Source organism: Plecotus auritus (genome assembly GCF_963455305.1).
Source record: "Plecotus auritus genome assembly, chromosome: X".
In the NCBI taxonomy this organism is placed as follows: domain Eukaryota; kingdom Metazoa; phylum Chordata; class Mammalia; order Chiroptera; family Vespertilionidae; genus Plecotus; species Plecotus auritus.
In genome coordinates, this window is record NC_137784.1 from 68,214,548 (window position 1) to 68,228,307 (window position 13,760).

The 13,760-nt window shown below is 41.8% G+C and overlaps 1 pseudogene across 1 annotated transcript; it reads right to left on the reverse strand.

The window, feature by feature from the left end:
* Nucleotides 1-2,622: 2,622 nt before the first annotated feature.
* Nucleotides 2,623-9,791, reverse strand: LOC308240154 (tastin-like; annotated as a pseudogene). The gene is made up of 2 exons: nt 9,728-9,791; nt 2,623-3,670 (listed from the first exon to the last, which is right to left on the reverse strand). The product of its transcript is annotated as a tastin-like (transcript).
* Nucleotides 9,792-13,760: the final 3,969 nt, after the last annotated feature.

Here is a 13,760-nt window from a genome sequence, read left to right on the forward strand (position 1 = left end):
TGTCTGACTGCCCATTTAGGCCCAATCCTAGGGCCTAAACGGGCAGGCTGTCGGACATCCCTCTCACAATCCAGGACTGCTGGCTCCCAACAGCTCGCCTGCCTGCCTTCCTGATTGCCCCTAACTGCTTTTGCCTGCCAGCCTGATCACCCCCTAACCACTCCCCTGCCAACCTGATTGATGCCTAACTGCTCCCTTGCCAGCCTGTTTGCCACTAACTGCCCTCCCCTGAAGACCTGGTCCCCCCAAACTGCCCTTCCCTGCAGGCGTGGTCTCCCCCAACTGCTCTCCCCTGCAGGCCTGGGTCCCCCCCAACTTCCCTCCTCTGCTGGCCTGGTCACCCCTAACTGCCCTCCCCTGCAGGCCTGCTCATCCCTAACTACCATCCCCTGCAGGCCTGGTCACCCCTAACTGCCCTCCCCTGCAGGCCTGGTCCCCCCTAACTGCCCTCCCTTGCAGGCCTGGTCCTTCCCAACTTCCCTCCCTTGCAGGCCTGGTCCCTCCCAACTGCCCTCCCCTGCTGGCCATCTTGTGGTGGTCATCTTGTGTCCACATGGGGGCAGGATCTTTGACCACATGGGGGCAGCCATCTTGTGTGTTGGAGTGATGGTCAATTTGCATATTACTCTTTTATTAGATAGGATAGAGGCCTGGTGCACTGGTGGGGGCCAGCTGGTTTGCCCTGAAGGGTGTTCCGGATCAGGGTGGGGGTTCCCTTGGGGCATGGGGCAGCCTGGGTGAGGGGCCTGTGGTGGTTTGCAGGCCGGCCAAGCCCCCTGGAGACCCAAGGGGAGGCCCTGGTATCTGGGGATTATTTATCTTCTACAATTGAAACTTTGTAGCCTGGAGCGGAGCCAAGCTTTCTGCTTGCTCCGTGGCTGCAGCCATTTTTGGGGGGATTTATGTATCTTCTATAATTGAAACTTTGCAGCCTTAAGCGGAGGCCTGGGCTGGCCAGGGTGTGTGGAAAGCTTGGCTTCCTCCATCGCCGCGAGCAACCCTAGCCTCCTGCTCTTTCCAGCTCTGTGGCTGCCGCCATTTCTGTTTGGGCTTTATGTATCTTCTATCATTGAAACTTTGTAACCTTGAGTGGAGGCCTAGGTCGGCAAGGGCAGGAAGAAAGCTTGGCTTCCTCTGTTGCTGGGGAAACCCAAGTCTCCCTCCTGCTCTCTGTGGCCTTAGCCATCTTGTTGGGTTTATTTGCATATTCGCTCCTGATTGGCTGGTGGGCCTGGCTGGTGGGCATGGCTTGTGGGTGTAGCAGAGTGATGGTTAATTTGCATATTACTCTTTTATTAGATAGGATAAAAGCCTAAGTGACCGTTATGTATGACTGGTCAACCGAATTACCAGTTTACTGGTAGTTATGACATGCACTGACCACCAGGTGGCAGAAGACTCTCAACCCAGGAGCCGCCCCCTGGTGGTCAGTGTGCTCGCACAACCAACCTCCCACAGCTGGCCATCCTCCTGTGGTCTCTCCCCCCAGCCAGCCGGCCGGCCCCAATAGGCCCTATTGGGACTGGGCAAGGCAGCTCGGATCAACCCCAATTGTCAGCCAGGCCAAGGATCCCCACCCATGCACAAATTCGTGCACTGGGCCTCTAGTGACTAAATAAAACATCATCTGCACACTGCATCATGCACCCATTGCCCCAAGCAAGATCCCTTTCTGGCCCCATTTTCCCCCATTAGCCCACCTCTACCAACACCCACCCTCCTTTCCCTCTGGATATCACCACACTGTTGTCTGTATCTGTTTTATATGTGTGTTTTTTATAATCCCTTCACCTTCTTTTTTCTAGACTCCAACTCCACTCCCTTCTGATAGCTGTCAGTCTGTTTCATGTATCCATGCCTCTGTTTTTATTTTGTTCTTGTTTATTTTGCTCTTTAGAACCCACACATAAGTGATATCATATGGTGTTTGCCTTTATCTGTCTAGCATATTTCACCTAGCTTAATAATCTCCAGGCCTATCCACACTGTCACAAAAGATAAAATTTCCTTCTTTTTTACAACTGTGTAGTATTCCATTGTGTAAATGTACCATGGAACACCACTCATCTACTGATGAGCACTTTGGGTTGTTAACAAATCTTGGCTATTGTAAATAATGCTGGTATGCATATAGGGGTGCATATATTCTTTCAAATTAGTGTTTCAAGGTCTTTAGGATATAGTCCCAGAAGTGGGATTGCTGAGCCAAAAGGCAGTTCAATTTTTAATTTTGAACTGGCTACTCCAGTCTGCATTTCCACCAACAGTGCACTAGGGCTCCCTTTTCTCCATATTCTCATCAGCACTTGTTTGTTGATTTATTAATGCTAGCCATTCTGACAGGTGTAAGGTGATGTCTCATTTTGGTTTTAATGTGCATTTCTCTGATGATTAGTGACGATGAGTATTTTTGGATATGTCTATTGCCTATATCTATATGTCCTCTTTGGAGAAGTGTCTATTCAGATCCTTTGTTCATTGTTTTTTCCAGACACTTTAGAAACTTTATTGAAGGATAAAAAGGTGTTGACTCCCAGACTCCCAATCCCATGGGGTGGACAGAAAATATAAGAGCTAAAAGGAAGGATCAAGACAGAGCAGGAGCGGGTGGAAGTGGGTGCCTCATGTTGGAGAGTCCGGAGTGGCTGCAGAACCAATTGGAATAAAACACAGGGCATCCTGTCAGTCCAACAACTTGGCAACAGGATTGGTGCAGACCCGAGAGGGGCCTGAAGGATGGTCTCGGCTGGTGTAGAAGGCACACTCATCATCCAGGCCCTCCTCATGGAAGCAGCGGATGGCGGTCAGACATGCTTTGAGGCACTGCCTCAGAGCCAGGGTTCGAGGACCCAGACTGCTGGGGCCTGCCTGGCCTGCTGGGGGCCTCAGAGACTGGAGTGAGCAGATAGGGGGGCTGGTACAAAGTGGATGTTGAGAAGAGAAGATCACACTGGTGGTCGTTGGATCCCACTGACCACAGCAGGACTGTCGACTAGACTCTGTATTCCTAGGCTACAGAAAGCAGGCCTCTGATGCCTCAGGCTCTACCCCAGGGGAAGGCTCTGGAAGTCCAGTCTGCCTCTGGGAGCAGGCCTGAATTGATCCAGGCTCTATGGGAGGGCAGGCCTCAGACACCTCAGGCCGTTTCTGGGTGGTAGGCCGTGGTATCTCAGCCTCCCTCCTATGGCAGGGCTCTGGGGGCCCTGGCTCTGCTGGAGGGCAGGGAAGAGCTGTGATTCACCACACTCCTCTAGAAAGCAGGGCTTTGGCAGTCCAGAGTGCTGTAGGAAGGCGGAAAGCCCCAGAATTCTGCTCTGGGGCATTCAGGGTCCTACTAATCTCTGCCAGCAGGGACTGAAGTTCAACCATATCCAGAGAGGAGCTTCCATTAAGGGGGCACACTTGCTCCCTGCCAGCCCCTCTACCTTCTGTTGCAAAAGCTGCTTCAGGGTACAATGCGCTGCATCTTCAGCTCTTGGATGTTGCGGATTCTACTAGGGTGGGTTCATAATGAGTTGCCACGGTGGTTTCCCAGATCTCTCCTGGTGAAATAACTAGACTGCAATCTGCTCCCAGGACAGGGCAGGCTTTTCAGGGCAAGACTGAGGACAGAGGCCACCTAAACATTGGGCCAGCTGAGCTTTGATGGCTGATGGGATGGGGATGTGAACTAGGTTTGGGGGCAAATAGCAAGATGCTGCAACAATGAATATGAGGGCGGAGCTGAGGAGCCAGGGGAGGGAACATGCTGAGCCAATCCAAGGGGGGATGGACAGGGAATGGATGGTAGCAGCACATGGCCAGGGTAGGGTATCAGGTGGCAGTCACGGCTGTCCTTGGTGTGGGTTAGCTCCTGGCATTCTCTTAATGGAACCCACTAGGCCAGACTGAGAGTGCTCCTTCCTCCTTCATCTGAGTGAGTGACTACTTCATGTTCTCATTCAGGGAGAGGAAGCAGGCTGGACTGGGGTCTCCAGGTGCAATCCTGATGCCTGGCTCACTACAGCCCCCCTGCTGACACCTGTCTCTCTTTTTAGCTCTTGGAAGGTGGGGCGAGCAGAGGGGTGAAAGGAAGTTCCTGAAGATGGAATCACAGCCTCTAGCTTCTGGGTGCACAAGGTCTAGCTGCAGGGTCCTGGTCCCTTCAGCCTTGAAAAGCAGGAAGCCCTGGAAGGGTCTAGTCGGTTTTGGGGGGTTCTTGGACCAAAATATGTAGAGATGCAGGTACCCTGGCCCTTCCGGATGGTGTCTCCTTGGGTCCCTCAAACCAGGACTCTCTGAGCCAGTCTGGGCTGGTGCCCCAGGTGACAGCTCTTCAGCCCCTCACCTGACAGGATGGTAGCCAGGGCCTTAGGGTCAGCCACATACTCTATGACCTCTGGAATCTCTTTCTGGGGAGGGCACCCAGGCCCCACATTTTGTTCCTTAGGGCTAGGCCTGAGCTCCTCCAATGGAATATGAAACAGAGTGCTCCCCACCAATCTCTCTGACTTCTGTGTTTCATATGTGGCTTTTGGTCTGGGGCCTGCTGAGTCAAAAAAGGGACGTTGAGCCAAAACAGGTTTGGCTCAGTGGATAGAGTGTCGGCCTGCAGACTGAAGGGTCCTGGGTTCGATTCCGGTCAAGGCCATGTGCCTTGGTTGCGGGCACATCTCCGGTGGGAGGTGTGCAGGAGGCAGCTGATAGATGTTTCTCTCTCGTCGATGTTTCTAACTCTCTGTCCCTCTCCCTTCCTCTCTGTAAAATATCAATAAAATATATTAAAAAAAATTCTTAAAAAAAAAAAAAGGGGGATGTTGAGTACTGAACTTCTGCTCCAATTTCTTTGGATCTTGGTTCTCTTGGTCCAGGTCTCAGGGCTTGACTGTGGGGAGAGGCGGGTGTCACTTTGAATGAACCGGAATCTTGCTAGGGGTGGGTGATATTCCCCGGAGGAGAGGATCCATCTTGGTTGGGAAGGTGGTCATGATGGCTACAACTTCCCAGAGCCCCTCAGGGTCGCCCCCACTTATTCACTTTTTCCCTGGCTTGGCTTATGGGGAAACTCCTTCTCCCTTTTGTCCATTTTTTCTTTGGATTCTTTGTCTTCCTGGTGTTATATAGGTTCTATATATATTTTAGAAATTAACCCTTTAAGCGATGTATCATTGGCAAATATGTTCTCCCATTCGGTGGGTTCCCTTTTCATTTTGTTGATGGTTTCTTTTGCCATGCAAAGCTTTTTAATTTGATGTAGTGCCATTTGCTTATTTTTCCCCCTTTTTTTCCCTTGCCCTAGGACAGTGGTTGGCAAACTCATTAGTCAACAGAGCCAAATACCAACAGTACAACGATTGAAATTTCTTTTGAGAGCCAAATTTTTTAAACTTAAACTTCTTCTAATGCCACTTCTTCAAAATAGACTCGCCCAGGCCGTGGTATTTTGTGGAAGAGCCACACTCAAGGGGCCAAAGAGCCGCATGTGGCTCGCGAGCCGCAGTTTGCCAACTGCGACCCTAGGAGATGTATTGGTGAAAATACTGCTGTGAGAGATGTCTGAGATTTTATTGCCTATGTTTTCTTCTAGGATATTTTATGGTTTCATGACTTGCATTGAAATCTTTTATCCATTTTGAGTACATTCTTGTGTATTCTTGTATAAGCTGGTGGTCTATTTTCTTTTTTTAGAAATTATTTATTGTTGAAAGTATTGCATATATCTCCTGTTGCCCTCATTGACCTCTCCCAGCACACTCCTGCCCCCCATCACAGGCTCTCATCCCCCTACTGTCTGTGCCTATTTGTTATGCTTATATGCATGCATACAAGTGCTTTGGTTGATCTCTTACACCCTACCCCCACACACACATTCCCCTGCCTTCCCTCTGAGATTTGATGGTCTGTTCGATGCTTCTATGTATCTAGCTCTATTTTTCATCAGTTTATGTTATTCATTAAATTCCAAAAATGAGTGAGATCATATGATATTTATCTTTATCTGACTGGCTTATTTCACTTAGCATAATGCTCTTCAGGTCCATCCATGTTGTTGCAAATGATAAGAGTTCTTACTTTTTTGCAGCAGTATAGTGTTCCATTGTATAGATGTACCACAGGTTTTTAATCCACTCATCTGCTGATGGGCACTAAGGCTATTTCCAAATCTTAGCTATGGTAAATTGTGTTGCTATGAACATAGGGGTGCATATGTCCTTTCTAATTGGTGTTTCTGGTTTCTTGGTATATAGTCCTAGAAGTGGTATTACTGGGTCAAATAGAAGTTCCATTTTTAATTTTTTGAGGAAACTCCATACTGTTTGCCTCAGTAGCTGCACCAGTCTGCATTCCCACCAGCAGTGCACAAGGCTTCCTTTTTCTCCACATCCTAACCAGCACCTGTCGTTAGTTGATTTGTTGATGATAACCATTCTGACAGGTGTGAGGTGGTACCTCATTGTCATTTTGATTTGCATCTCTTGGATGATTAATGACTAAGCATTTTTCATATGCCTCTTGGCCTTTTGTAGGTCCTTTGCCCATTTATTGATTGTATTGTTTATCTTCCTTTTTTTAAGTTGTATGAATTCCCTATACATTTTGGAGATTAAACCTTATCAGATGTAACATTGGCAAATATGTTCTCCATACAGTGGGTTCTCTTGTTGTTTTGTTGATGGTTTCTTTTGTTGTGCAGAAGCTTTTTATTTTGATGTAGTCACATTTGTTTATTTTCTAATTAATTTCCATTGTCCTAGGAGATGTATCAGTAAAGACATTGCTACAAGATATGTCTGATATTTTCCTGCCTATGGATTCTTCTAAGATTTTTATAGTTTTCTGTCTTACGTTAAATTTTATTTATTTCAGAAAGGAAGGGAGAGGAAAAGAGAGATAGAAACATCAATGGTGAGAGAGAATCAATGATTGGCTGACGCCTGCACGCCCCCTACTGGGGATTGAACCCGCAACCAGGGCATGTGCCCTTGACCAGAATCGAACCCAGGACCTTTCAGTCCACATGCCGACACTCTATCCACTGAGCCAAACCAGCTAGGTCTATGTTAAAGTCTTTTATCCATATTTAGTTTACATTTGTGTATGATGTGAGTCGGTGGTCTAGTTTCATTTTTGTCATATGTACCTGTCCAATTTTCCCAACACCATCTATTGAAGAGACTGTCTTTGCTCCATTGTATGCTCTTGCCTCCTTTGTCAAATATTAATTGATCATAGAGGTGTTTGTTTATTTCTGGGTTCTCTGTTTTGTTCCATTGATCTATATGTCTGTTCTTATGCCAGAACTATGCTGTTTTGATTACAATGGCCTTGTATTATAGCTTGATATCAGGTATTGTGATTCCTCCTACTTTGTTCTTCCTTGTCAAGATTGCTGAGGCTATTCTGGGTCTTTTTTTTGTTCCATATAAATTTTTGGAGTATTTGTTCTAGGTCTGTGAAATACGCCATTGGTATCTTGATTGAAATTGTATGAATCTATAGATTGTTTTTCATAGTATGGGCAGTTTAAGGATGTTAAGTATTCTAAAATGTATCTTTTTATTTGACTTCCTAACATTTAAATATTATATGCCTAGGTGTAGTTGTTTGGCATTTATACTGCTTGGTATATTCTGATGTTCCTGGCAGTGTGGTTTGCAGTCTGACATTATTCTGGAAAAATTCTCATTCTTACTTCTTACATTTCTTGGTTTTTTTTCTTCTCTTTATATTCCCAATACAAGTATGTTACACATTTTAGAGTTGTTATACAGTCCTTATATATTTTATTCTGTTGTTTCAGCAATTTTTCTCATTGATGTTCAGTTTTGTAAGTTTTTATTGCCATATCCTCAGAGATTCTTCCCCATCCATGTCCAGTCTAGTAATTAAAAGGACACATATGTAATGACTTAATCAATAAAGAAATAAAAAAGATATTCTTCATTTCTGTTACAGTGATTTTGATCTCTAGCATTTATATATGATTCATTCTTAGAATTTTCATCTCTCTATTTATATAATCCATTTACTCCAGCATGCTGTCTACTCTTTTCCATTAAAATCCTTGGTGTATTATTTATATACTAGAGGCCCGGTGCACGAATTCGTGCATTGGTGGGTCTGGCTAGTCTGCCCCATCAGGGCTGATGGTGCGGGCTGGCCAAGGGGAGGGGCCATGGGTGATTGGCCAGCCAGCCCTGCCCCCAACTGGGGTAGGGGGGCCAATCAGGGGTGGGGTCGACTGGGTGGAGGTGCTGCTGGTGGTTGGCTGGCCAGCCCCATCCCCTAGTTGAACTCCCAGTTGAACTCCCGGTCGAGAAGACAATTTGCATATTAGCCTTTTATTATACACTTAGTGGCCAGATTATTATGATCTCTGAACACATAATAATCTGGCCACTCAGTGTATATCCTATATAATAAAAGGCTAATATGCAAATTATCCCCTCAACCAGAAGTTCAACAAACAGGTAGGCCTGCCAACCGCCCATGTCCCCTCCCCCTGGCCAGGCTGGCCGGACCTCACCCATAAACAAATTCATGCACCAGGCCTCATGTATATATGTGTATGTATATATATATATATATATATATATATATATATATATATATATATATACACACACACACACACACACACACACACACACACATATCACACACATATCACACACATATATATACTGAGTGGCCAGATTATTATGCGTTCAGAGATCATAATACTCTGGCCACTTGGTGTATAGGATTTTTAAAATTCCTGGTCTGATAATTCCAACATTTCTTACATATATGCCTCTGGGTTTGATGCTTTTTCAGTGTCTTCAAACTGTGTTGTGGTTTTGTGTGTGTGTGTGTGTGTGTGTTTATTTTGTTTTTGCCTTTAATATGCCTTTTAATTTTTTGTTGAAAGATGGACATATGATGAAAGAACTGTTATAAAGAGGCATTTAGTAATGTAGTAGTAATGTGTGGTGCTAACAAAAGAATTCTATAGTCCTGTGATTAAGAATTTATTTTGTTGATCTTGTGCCCTGAACTGTGAACTTCAAAAATGCTTCTTGGGCCCTAGCCAGTTTGGCTCAGTGGATAAAGCATCGGCTTGCGGACTGAAAGGTCCCAGGTTCGATTCCAGTCAAGGGCATGTACCTTGGTTGTGGGCACATCCCCAGTAGGAGGTGTGCAGGAGGCAGCTGATCGATGTTTCTCCCTCATCGATGTTTCTAACTCTCTATCCCTCTCCCTTTCTCTCTGTAAAAAAGCAATAAAATATATTTTTTAAAAAATGCTTCTTGGTTTATTTTCCCCCTCTTATATGGGACTGGATGTCTTCAGGGGACTGAAGTTGAGTATTTCTCTTTCCTCAAATGAAAGTCTAGAGGGAACTGGAATTGAGTATTTCTTTTCCCCTTGTTAGGTTAGCTTCTGATAAATCCATAGCAAGTTAGGTTCTGGTAAAATAGTTATGTGTTTTTGTTTGTTTTCTGAGGGCAGGCCATCTTTAGAAGAACAGAATGCTCTGGCATATTTCAAAATGGTTGTTTCTCTATTCTCACTGCCAAAGTCATATGAGGAATATTTCTCCAATATTAACCATGAAGACTTGGTAGAGCTCCTAGTGGTAAAACTCACATAAGCATGGGGGCCCCCACATAAGACTGGGTTCCCTTGGAACTTTAATTTCTCAGAGTTTTCTACATTGAGCCCATACAGATTTATCAATTCAGTTCAGGTTTTCATATTCCAGTACTTGTTCCTGTGGAGCTTTCTGCTTGTGGCTTTCTGCTCTCATAAATTGTGATTCTCTTTACCATCTTTCTTTCTCTCCAATTTTGGAGAAGCAATTTGCCCTGTAACCTTACTTCTCTGATAGATATAAAAATAGTTGTTCATTTGTTTAGCTTTTTAGTTGTTAGATTGGAGTGCCAAGTTCTAAGCTTCTGATATGCTGGACTGGAAATTCATCTGTGACAATTTTGAAGAGAGAATGTTTACCATATGATAAGAAATGAAAACTGTGTATTGAATATAAACATTTCTTTTTTTAATCTATTTTATTGATTTTTTACAGAGAGGAAGGGAGAGGGATAGAGAGTTAGAAACATTGATGAGAGAGAAACATTGATCAGCTGCCTCCTGCACACTCCCCTACTGGGGATGTGCCCGCAACCAAGGTACATGCCCTTGACTGGAATCGAACCTGGGTAGCTTCAGTCCGCAGGGGGACGCTCTATCCACTTAGCCAAACCGGCTAGGGCTCGAATATAAACATTTCAAATAGCAACAGACCAGAATATTGTTTCTTGGAACCTGAAAGAAACTTGCAAGTAAGGATTTGTTTATGTGGAAATCCCAATTTAGAATGTCTATAATATACCTTGGTTATAGCCATCCTTATATAAGACATAACTATAATAATAATAATAATCCTCTTCATATCTATAAAACTAATATTTACATTTTTATATCTGTTGATTACTATATAAAAATAGAAATCTTGTGTGTCTGTTTTGCCCAAGCCAAGAAAATAATGACAATGTGAATTAAACAGTGCAGTAAATTGAGCCTTTTTTGGATTAAAAAAATATATATAAAACAGAACCAAAAATATAACTTTTAGAAAAGAGCAAAGAGAAATTGAAAGCAAGTCCTTATATTCTGGAAAAAAATTATATTTTTATGGAGTGTGGAACAAAAATTTTTATTTATCCCTCAGGACAGAAAAAAAAATTAAATTAACAACTCCCCTTATGGCCTCTCCTGAGTTCTCACATCTCACCCAATAAATGGAAAAAATAAATCTCAGTCAGTCCAATAAACTGCTTGAGTTTTTTCTAACTTTCATTTAAGCTGGTATCAAAAGGAAACAATAAGCAATAGGTAATATTATTTTTAAAAATTAAAATTCATTGCAGTATCTTTGTGTTTTTTAAAAAGGTTTTAATAGTTAAAAAAAGAATAAAGGTAATTTGAAAAGTTGTTTTTAATTAAAAAAAGAAAGATGAATATAGTCTGATAAAATAAAGTGATGCAAGAAAAAAACAAATTTATAGTGATAAATAATTGTTTTTTTCCAAAGAATGCATAATAAAAAGGAATTCAGAATAGTGATTACCCTGGTTTCAGGAGGAGAGCAAGTATCAGGAATTGGAGGGGAGAACAGAAGGGCTTTCAACTGTATTTTCGGTATTTTATTTTATAAGGTAATCAGTGGAGGTACATTTAATAATTCTTTATACTTTTTTGAATATCTTAAATAATTCATAATACATCTTTTAAATTATGCCTAAAGCAGTGGGATCAGATATTACTTGAATTGTCTAACCACTATCCTATACACCTGAAACTAATACAAAATAATATTGAATTTAAAATTTAAAATAATAATAATAAAGAGGAATGACTTGAAAGATTATCTCTCTTTATCCCCTCTTACTCTAGGCAACATCAAACCAAAACCATACTGCAAAAGCCAATGAGATTCTTACACATTTTTGTGAAAATCAGACACAGCATATTTTGTCATATTAGTGGCCATCAATTCATATGTACAGTGGAGCTTATAAAAAATTAAATGTATGTTCTCTACTAGTAAGACTTGTTCTTTTTCCTAATTGTTTCAAAGCCTTGTTTTTCTATGACAATTGCTGTTTTGAGGTAAGAACATGATAAAATACAAAGGTTTTCTGAAAAAAGCTGTATAAAGATATGAGTTTTAATTTAAAATATTTTAGAATTACGGAAGGGATCATTATTTGCTAGTATGTCTCAGACTAGGAATGCCTGCCAAAAACCATGTTTTTTCCTTTGATGTAAGCTTCATATCTCTAGCTAAAAGATTCCTTTTATCCCCTTATTTAGACAAACCAATATAATTATTTCCTTATAATTTAAACTAATCAATTTGTAGACTGTTAATTGGAGAATCCAAGGTGGAGGGGGACAATGGGGGCAAAGGGGGCATCTGTAATATTTTTAATAATACAGATAAATAAAAAATAATAATAAATAATTGAGATGTCGAATTTTGGGCCATGTGCATTGATGAGCAGAAAGAATATCTGCATAGAAAAACAGGAGAAACAATCAGATGTCAAAGAGAAATTGAGATAAAAGATCAGGTGGCCCGCCAAAACCGGTTTGGCTCAGTGGATAGAGCGTCGGCCTGCGGACTGAGAGGTCCCGGGTTTGATTCCGGTCGGGGGCATGTAACTTGGTTGCGGGCACATCCCCAGTAGGAGGTGTGCAAGAGGCAGCTGATCGATGTTTCTCTCTCATCGATGTTTCTGACTCTATCCCTCTTCCTTCCTCTCTGTAAAAAAATCAATAAAATATATATAAAAAAAAAAGATCAGGTGGCCCAAGAGAGAGATAATAGCTAGATTTGTTCTTTATAAATATCCAGATCATGCAAAGACCATTTTTAAATAACTATTATTCTGAGTAATATTGCATGCAATTTAAGGGTTTTTCACAAGGAATTTATATGATTAGGTCTAGAGTTTTGAAATATCATCCTAGATATTCTAAGGAGAAAAGTGTATAAGGGGGTTGAGGCATATAGAGAGGCCAATAATGAGTCTATTGTAATTATCCAAATAAGAATTTATGGTTGCTTGGACTAGGTGGTAAGAAGTGGACAGATTGTACATTTGTTTGAAAGTAGAGCAAAAAAGGGTTCCTAATGAATTTCATGTGATATACTAGTATAAATGAAAAGGAGTTGTCAAAGATAATTCTGTAATTTTAGATGAGCAACTAAAGGAATTAGTTATGACTGTCAAATATGTGCTGCCTTAAGGTGAGGAACAGACTCTCATACATTACTAGAGAGAGCATAAATTGAGACATCGGTGGAAACCAACTTGGCAAGTTATAACTGCATTTAACCTTATACCCAACAATGTCCTTCAAAGAATTTATTCTATATAGTTATACATGTATGAAATGCCTAATATAAAAAAGTTATGTGTTGCAGTCATCAAGAGAGTACTGGTTAAATAAATTATCATATATCTGCGTAATGGAATATTGTACAACCATAAAATAGAATAAAGGGAGTACTTTATATGTGGATCTGGCTAGATCTTCAAAATATATTAAGTAGAAAAACTGAGTACAGAATAGTGTGATTAGTATATTGCCACTTGTTTAAAATATATGAGGAATGAGGTTAACATATGGAAGAATGAACTTGCTTTTATTTGAAGTAAATATTACTGGAATGACATAAAACAAATGACAATAATATTTGTATCGTGTGAAGGGAGGGTAAGTGTAACTGAGAATAGAAGCATAAAATTATCATTATATCACTTTTCACTTTTGAATTTTGAAACATGTGAATGTGCTATTTATATAAAAAATAAAATTAGCTATGTGGGTTTACCATAGCTATATAGGTATAGTAAATTCATAGCAACTTAGAAAATGTGAAAGAAAAAAAAAAACTAAAAATCTAGAATGATGTTTTTGAATTAAGAAAACAATTACGATACTATAAAAAGGATTAGCTCTGTCTGGTTTGGCTCAGTGGATGGAGTGTCAGCCTGCGAACTAAAAAGTCCCAGGTTCAATTCCGGTCAGGGGCACATGCCCAGGTTGTGGGCTTGGTCCCCAGTAGGGGGCGTGCAGGAGGCAGCCTATCTGTGATTCTCTCACATCATTGATGTTTATATCTCTCCCTCTCCCTCCCTCTCTGAAATCAATAAAAATATATTTAGAAAAAAAAAAGGATTAAATGAAAATGTACTTTTCTGTTACCATTGCTGCAAGTTAATATG